At 47.0% G+C, this 8,371-nt stretch overlaps 1 pseudogene; it reads right to left on the bottom strand.

Annotated features, from left to right (window-relative positions):
• Positions 1-7,328: 7,328 nt before the first annotated feature.
• LOC103748946 lies at positions 7,329-7,599 on the bottom strand (annotated as a pseudogene).
• Positions 7,600-8,371: the final 772 nt, after the last annotated feature.

Consider the following 8,371-nt stretch of genomic DNA (forward strand, 5'->3'; position numbering starts at 1 on the left):
AAGTTAAAAAAGAAAACAGGCAAACCAAAAAGAAAGCAAACAAGTATGGGCCAACACATCTGAACGGACACCGTAAAAGAAGATATAAGTCAGGGTTCTCCGCTTAAACTCTGTAGGAAGTAAGCTCTGCTCTTTAAATTGGCTGGATTCTCCTTTATGATGTATTTCTTTCCTTACTTCGCCTTTCTCCTCTGGTTACAATAAGGTTCAGAGCCTGCACAGCCTCCTGACTGACCCCATATTCCCAGCCATGTCTCTCTTACCTGACATAGCCTCTCGGTGACCCTGGAGTGACTTTGGTCCTGGCTGTACTGCTGCTTTGTGACGGTCAGGAGCAGGTGAGCAGGCAGGGGAAGGTGGGAAAGCTGACTGTGGTCTGATTCCTGGTTCCCTCCTCCCACCTCACCCCAGCCTCGCTCAGAGGACTAGCCAGCAGGGCTGCAGGATGTGACCCATCTGTCGGAGAGAAGAAACAAGCAGGAGGGACAGCAAACTAGCACCCCAGATCCAGAGACTGCATTTTCAAAGCAGTGGGCAGAGCCTTGTGAGTGGGCTTAACAAAACAGATCTGTTTTCTAAAAACACCAATAAAAATGTTTTGCTGGAACTGGAGAGATGGCCCCGCAACCGATAAAGAGCACTGGCTGCTCTGGCAGAGGACCCAAGTTCTGTTCCCAGTACCCACAAGGCAGCTAACAATCTTTTTGTACTTCCAGTTTCAGGGATCCAACACTTTCTTCTGGACTCCTCAGACACTGCATGCATGTGGTGCACTGACATACATGCAGTAAAAACACTCATACACATAAACATAAGTAAATCAAAAAATTGTAATGTTTTGCTGAGGGCCAGGGATAGGGCTCAGCTGGCAGAGTTCTAGCCTGGTGCATGGAAACCCTGGCTTCAATCCCGAGAACCACAGGGGGTTAAAGAAAAAGTGTTTGCTGGGCATGGTGGTGCACACCGTATCCCAACCTTCAGGAGGCAGAGGCAGGAAGATCATTGCACGTTCAAGGCCATTCATGGTTACAAAGCAAGCACGATCTTGTCTCAAAACAAAGCAAAAGTTTCAATTATTAGCACTGTCTCAAAGTGAATCATTTCGCTCAGAAGAGTGGCCTCTTTTTGTGTTTGTTAATTTCATATTCTGGGTCAGACAAAACAAGCTGGGAGTACACAAGGTGGCTCCCTGCCCCCTAAGCGGGCGCTCAGAAGCTACATGCAGCCTTTCCCTCTCTTGGGCCTGATCATCTTCACTGATCTGCTGCCAGGAACCTTCCCAGCATTCCTTGTCAGCTGTCCCTGGAGGTATGCGGGAACCTGTCCACAAACCTCAGGGGCCAGCTGTGTTTCCGATCCCAGAACCACACGAGTTTTAGAAACACAATATACTGGAACTCCTGTGGGGTCAGGACAGTACTCAGCAGTATCTGTGAGTCTGAATCAAATGTTCACACTGCATGGCTGAGGATGCTGAAGAGCTTCCAGCCAGTTCCGGTCAGCTTATGCTACCAAAAGAGTGTTCTAGAAGCAGATCTCAGCTGTTTTCCCCTTAGGAAGTTTAGACAGAGGATGCAGGTCTACCCTGCCCCTTCCCTCTCTTCCTTTTATTTCTTTAGTCAGTTCCCAAGCTAATCTGCTGTGAAGAGATTCCTACTGACTGTGTAGGCAAGGCTTGAAAGGCAGTTATAAATGGTGATGAAATCTTTATACTCAGACCAAACTGAAACAGGAAAAATAAATCTTCATTTCACCTGAGCAAATCCCTTTCACAGCGACCCGACACCTGCCCATCTGTCAGCTTCTGTGTTCCTTAATTGGTCTTCAAGGAACCCAGCCACCTGTCACCATCTGGCCTCCCCACTTCACACCTGCCCATCCAGAGCTCACCTTTTCTTTAAAAGCTTCCAGCCCCTGATCCCCTCTTTTAATCTCCCCTGACCTCTAGAGTCCCAGTGCAGGAAGCCAGAGTTGGGGGAAGTTCAACCTAGAAGGAAAACTGACAGAGACCAAGCACTCCATACCCATCCACACACTCCTCACAGCAATCAGCAAAAAACTTCTTGATGTGTGGCAGACAATGCCTAGAGGCCCTGCCCAAAGTGCTACCCTCCTATCTTCCAGATCTACCATGAGGCATGGGCAGCTCTTCCTCCACCCACCCCCACTTTCCACAAAGGTTTCTGTGACTAAGCACACAGGACCTCATCCAACCTCCACTAGCCTTGGCACGGGGGCAAGAATGCTTTAGAATGGGCTGGACAGATGTGCTCCGATGTGGGCTCCTTTTATACCCAGAATAGGCCATCTGGATGGTTTTGCACCCTTCCATCATTTATTTTCTGTTTTTCTTTCTTTTTTGTTTTTCTTTTTGGTTTTTTTGAGACATTATCTCCCTGTAGCCCCAGCTGACCTGAAACCCAATGTATAGTTTCACTCTCACAGAAACCAGCCTGTCTCTGCCTCCTAAGTGCTGGAATTAAAGGCATGTGCCACCACACCCAGCTACCTTAAGCCATTTTTATAGCTCCCATCCCTATTTCAGAACACCTGTCTTTAACACATAATCGCCTGTGTTGATGGAGTACAGGGCGATATTTCATGCATGTTTAGGAGATGCAATGGTCAGATCAGGGTAAACAGCATGTCCATAGATGTTATCTTGGAAGGCCTCAGGGTGTTACCCCCTTTCTGCTCAGCTTGCATTCCTTCCTGTTCCCACACATTCCTCATCTCTGCCTCTGGCCTCTGAGCTTGGCTAGCAGAGCATTCAGCCCCAGCTTTAATCATCTCCAAACACCTGGAATGCCAAAGGCTAGGGGCAGGTGCTGGGGGTGACATACATCCTTGGGCCAGCCATTAGGTGACTTAAAAGTGACTGAGTGCTTTAAAAGAGGCCTTATGGGCTAGGGAGATAGCTCAGTGGGTAAAAGTGTTTGCTGTGAGTTCAGATCACTGAAACCTACATTTTAAAAAAGGGGATACCATAGCACAAATCTGTAATACCAGCACTCCTACAGCAAGAAGGTGGAGACAGGAGAGTGGCCTGGAATCTTATGGGCCAGTCTATCCTGGAGTACACAGTGAAAACTCAAAAACACAAGAGAGCTTGACTCAGAACAAAGTGAAAGGCAAGAACTAGCTCCTGCCAGGTGTGGTGGCGCATGCCTTTAATCCCAGCACTCGGGAGGCAGAGGCAGGTGGATCTCTGAGTTCAAGGCCAACCCAGTCTACATAGTAAGTTCCAGGCCAGCTAGGGATACAGGGAGACCCTGTCTCAAAAAGACCAAAAAAAAAGAACCAGCTCCCAAAATTTGTCCTCTGACCTCACATATACACTATGGTGTGCCATACCTGCACTCAACGCATACATCTCTCTCTCTCTCTCTCTCTCTCTCTCTCTCTCTCTCTCTCTCTCACACACACACACACAGACGGAAGGCTTTATGCTCTCTGATACAGTCCCCTTACTCTCTTTGGGACCTCCCTCCATGTGCCTCCTGAAAATTTTTCTCATCAGTATCTGCAGAACAACTTTATTTTCTTGGCTGCCGTCTATCTGAAAGAGACCAGGAGATCCGGCCCAGTGGGGCCAAGCAGCACCATGTGAGTCCTCCAGCCTGGCACTGGACCCAGTCTGTTTTGGAGATGCTCCTGTAATTGTAGCTAAGTCAGATTCAGGCACCAGTGTGCTCACAAAGCAGTGCTCAATCTGAGTGTATTTATGTGTGCACAAATGTACCTATACATCTGTGTCCTGTAAGGTTTCTAGTTGTGATCCTGATATAAAAGCCAAGAGTTGAGCCTGGAGAGATTAGTAGATGCTCAGCATTGAAGAGCACAAGCTGCTCTCGCAGAGGACCTGGTTTCCTAGCACCCACATGGCAGCTAACAAACACCTGCAACTCCAGTTCCAAGGGATTCAGTACCCTCTTCTGACTTCCATGGGCATTGCATGCACAGGTACACTCACATACATGCAGGCAAAATACTCAAACATGTAAAATAAAATATTTCTAAAATTTGATAGCCCATAATGGGCCATGCCCTGTTCCAAGTGGCTAATGCATAGTCCTTTATGTTACTTCAGCTATTAGGGTCAGAGCCTAGGCCCTGACAGCCCTAGCATGCTAGGCTCAGCTACTCCTTCTCAGTAACAGTGGGAAGCAGAGAAAGGAGATTTATTCAGTGTCGTCAGACTGGGAAGAGGAACAAAGAGGTCTAGTGACTGCCCCTGCCCCAGAGTCCATCTTCCCAGGACCTGACATGGTTCAGATAGAAGGCAAGAGGTTTCATAACTAAGCGGACCCAGTCAAGGTCCCTCCCATCTCCATGGTCTCAGCTTCTCTCTCTCCTGCAAGATGGTCAGAGCTCTGTGAAATCTCTTTCAGGCCCCTCTGGCTGGCACCAAAGTCCCAACCTTTTCTTCCTCCCAACATGAGAGCCCTGGAGAAATTCCATTCTTTCATTTCAATAGAATGCATTAGTTTCTGCCAGGACAGTGACAGATGGGCAGGACTGTGTTCTAAGTATCTGATGACCAGTTCTTACAACATCCCCATGTTTTTAAACCTGAGGGACATTAAAACACATTTACCCAGTAGTGAGGGTCTGGGAGTGCTGGATTTGGAAGCCTTCAGACATCTTTTGCTATATCCCTACCCTGACCCTTGCTCACCCTGAGCCTGGTATCTCTCTCCCATTCTGGCCCTGCACAGATTCAGCATCCATAGAGCTATCTCTAAGCGTATGGTCCATTCTTACATTGCTTTAATCTGAGCAGCTTCCCTGCTTCCCAGCAGGACCAGTGTCCCATGTTTTTTGCAGACTTTTCTGGGAAAAGCCTCTTCCCATGCTACAAGGCTCCACTTAACCCTGAGCAAGCAAGAGCAATGGACTCCATGCAAGCAAGGGTTAGATACAAGAAGGACTTCCTGGCAGTGAAGGCTGATTGATAAGACACTGATCACAGATGGAGGTCTCTCAGAGCATGGAGGAAGGGCCACCTCTCTACAATAGTTTGATTGTATCTTCCACTATTGCCAACCACCTTTAAAACCTGATTGTAATCCTTTAAAAAACTGAATAAGAGTAGCTGCTACAATTGTACTCTTGTTACAAATGTGAAAATGATGCTCAGAGAAGTTAAGTGATTTGTCCCAGGCCACACAGCTAGTGACAGATCCAGGATACACGTTCAAGTTTATCTGTCTGCAAAGATCAAAGTATCTTTGGGCTATTTGGCCATGACCTTGGGCTTTGTGTATTCCCTTGGGTAAGGTGTAATGTCACTGTGGAGAGACTCCTATGTTTCCAGGTTGAATGGCTTGGCAGGATCAGGGTCCCCATCTGGGCCTGGGCAGTTCATTGAACAGCTCCCTCTTATCTTCCACTATGATTGTTCACACTTATAAACTGCTGATGCTACCCAGGGCTTAGTCTACCCATCTTAAAGCAGGACACAGAGGCAATTGCCCACTGTTATGGTGGAGTGAGGTGGGGCATCATCCTCTGTCAGCCGGCCTCCTAGACGGAACATCCTGGTCCTCAGTCTCCTGATATATGATCTGGCTGATGGTTGGAACACTGGAACCCAAATGTTTCTCAAGCAAAACCTCACCACTTCCCTACTGAACTCCAGGTATTACCAGAGTTGCTAGGGCTGGGAAGCCCTAGCAAGCTAGACTCAATCCCCAATACACCAATTTTTAAAACCTACGACAGTAAACAGCAGAGTTATTTAATGTGACTACATTGGGAAGAACAAATAAAGAGATCTAGTAACTCCCAACTCAGTCTTTGGGGGTCCTGACATGAGGTTTAAATTTAAATAGACAGCAAAAGATATGCATAATTAAGCAGTCCAGGTCAAGATGTAGTCCCACCCACCACTAACCCATCATTGTCTTGACTCTAGTCTGTCCCACAAGGTGGTCTGAGAAGTTGTCAGACTGAGTGACATGTCTTTCCTGTGAGGCAGGTTTCTCCTCTGACTGGCACTAAGCTTCAACCTTTCCCTTCTCCCACATGGGATTTCTGGGAACACTTTTATCCTTTGGGGTGCCTTGTTTCAATACACTGATAGTCTAAGGGGGGAGCATGAGTATTTTTCTTTGGAATATCTTCATTCCTTCCAGGATGGTTATACCAGGACCTGGGGCTGTATCTCCTCTCTTAAGACCTATTCTTAAACCAAAGCACCAGTGTACCCCCAACCCTGCTCACCTCCATTCCCTCTGTCTACCTATATCAGCATGCTGTTTATGAGAGTCTGGAGTTTTTGACCCCCTTGCCTCCCTCTGTGGGAGCCTCTCCTCTAGTGAGCATTTAACAATAGTCTCTGATCACCTGTGCTTTCCTGTCAGATGCCTCCAGAGGCCCCCCCCACACAGAGACACATACACACACACACACACACACACACACACACACACACAAATAATTCATAGTTCATATCAAGTATCAAGAATAAGGTTTGCCTTGCTGTCTGGGGTCCTTCTGCCCTAGACTGTATGGTGCATGAGGGCAGGGACTTGTCTTGTAGGTCACTGTGGGGTGGGTCACAGGGCCAGGCACATACTAGTTATTCCATAAATATTTGAAAGATGGCCACAGAAGGAGAGCATGGGGGAGGACTTGCCACCCTCTGAAAGCGCATGGAGTTTGGTTTGCAAGCTGTGCCATGCTTGGCAACTGCAATGCACACCAGCCCATTTTGCTGTAGAAGTGTGAACTGTGAAGCCATCATTCTGCCAAGGCCACTTGGAGGAGGAGGAGGAGGAGGAGGCAGCAATTCCCAGGAATGTGAAGACTTTGTTCTGTGGACTCCTGACTCACCTTCCAGACATGGCAGTGACGCTGGTCTCCACCAAGGTGTTCATCACTCCCAGGCATGACTCCCCTGACTCTGGCTGCTTGAGATGACTCAGGACACACTCCAGTCAGACCTCCTGCAGCTGCCTGTGGCCATGCCAGCTGGGTTCCAAGGCCCCTATGCTGCGACTGTCAAGGGCTGAGATCACCGTCTCCCGTAGGAGTGTCTCAGCTTTGACTCTGGTCTCAGTCACTGGGGAACTTTCTCTCCTTCATCAAGAATGGCTAATTTGTCACTGATTTGGGTTTTTTTGTTTTGTTTTATTCTTTATTTTTTTTAACCAAAAACCCCTTTTTGAGGTTTAAAGAAACAACCAAATTCTTCTTTTTTCAAGTAACCATGATTAGTTTAGAAAAATGGGTGTATATCTTCAAAGTATTTCCCTTTAACGAGAAACTTAACTTTACTGAATCTAAACAGTAAAGGTAAAAGAAACAGAATCAAGGAAATCCATTCATACTTCAGGCCCTTCTCCCCCAGGAACCAGCACTGTTATATTATTTCCATTTAGTGAAATCTGATCTAATTTAGGATTCCTTCTTCCTTTTGGCATAATTTCAAACTCTGTGACACCTTCCAGCACCATATTGACGGTCATCGGATCCTAGAAGTATACCAACAATTTCTTATCACTTCATCACAATGTGAATTCGTGATTCTGTATGCTTGTCCACAAGCTCTAGAGGCAGGAGCTTCGAGGGAGTTGTGGGAGTGTTGGCTGCCATGGCCATGCCGGAAATTTTTGTTTGTTTGTTTTATTTTGAGACTGTCTGGATATGTTGCCTGAGCTTGTCTCAAATTCCTGGTCTCAATCTATTCTCTGGCCTCAGCTTCCCAAGGATTCTGGAGGTGTGTGCCACTGTGCCCGACTTCATTTTCCTCCTCCCATCCTCCCTTCCTCCCTCCCTTCCTCTCTTTCTCTCTCTCTCTTTCTTTCCTCTTAGGCCGACCTCCAACTTGCTGTGTAGCCAAACGTAACTTTGAACTTCTGATCTTCCTATCTCTACTTCCCAGCTGCTGGGATCACAAGCATGCACTACCACATATGATTTATGTGGTGCTAGGGATCAAAGTGAAGACTTCATACTTGCTAGGCAAGCACTCTACAAATGAGCTCCACCCTCAGCCTTGTCATGACTCTTTCTTTTTTACAAATTTTTATTTATTTATTTATATTTATTGAGCCTTTGTACATTTCATACAACAGTTCTTAATCAAATTTAGAGCCCCCCTCCACCCATGCCCCCCGCACCTCCCACTGGACTTCATGTATTCTGCTATACATGTTAAGTCCTATCCAGTCAAGCATTTGTACCCAGATGTCCTTCGGTGCAAATTCATCTGCTGGAGTCTAGTCAGCCTATCTGGAGATCATTGGTATGGCCTACTCTCCCTTACCCAGTAGTGATCAGTCTCTAATAGTTCCCAGACTAGGGCCAATCTGTCACCCATTTCCCTCACTCCACTCTGGGCCTTTGTCTGATTGAATTGACATGG

Source organism: Nannospalax galili, unplaced genomic scaffold, assembly GCF_000622305.1.
Source record: "Nannospalax galili isolate Female #2095 unplaced genomic scaffold, S.galili_v1.0 scaffold1046, whole genome shotgun sequence".
Taxonomy (NCBI): domain Eukaryota; kingdom Metazoa; phylum Chordata; class Mammalia; order Rodentia; family Spalacidae; genus Nannospalax; species Nannospalax galili.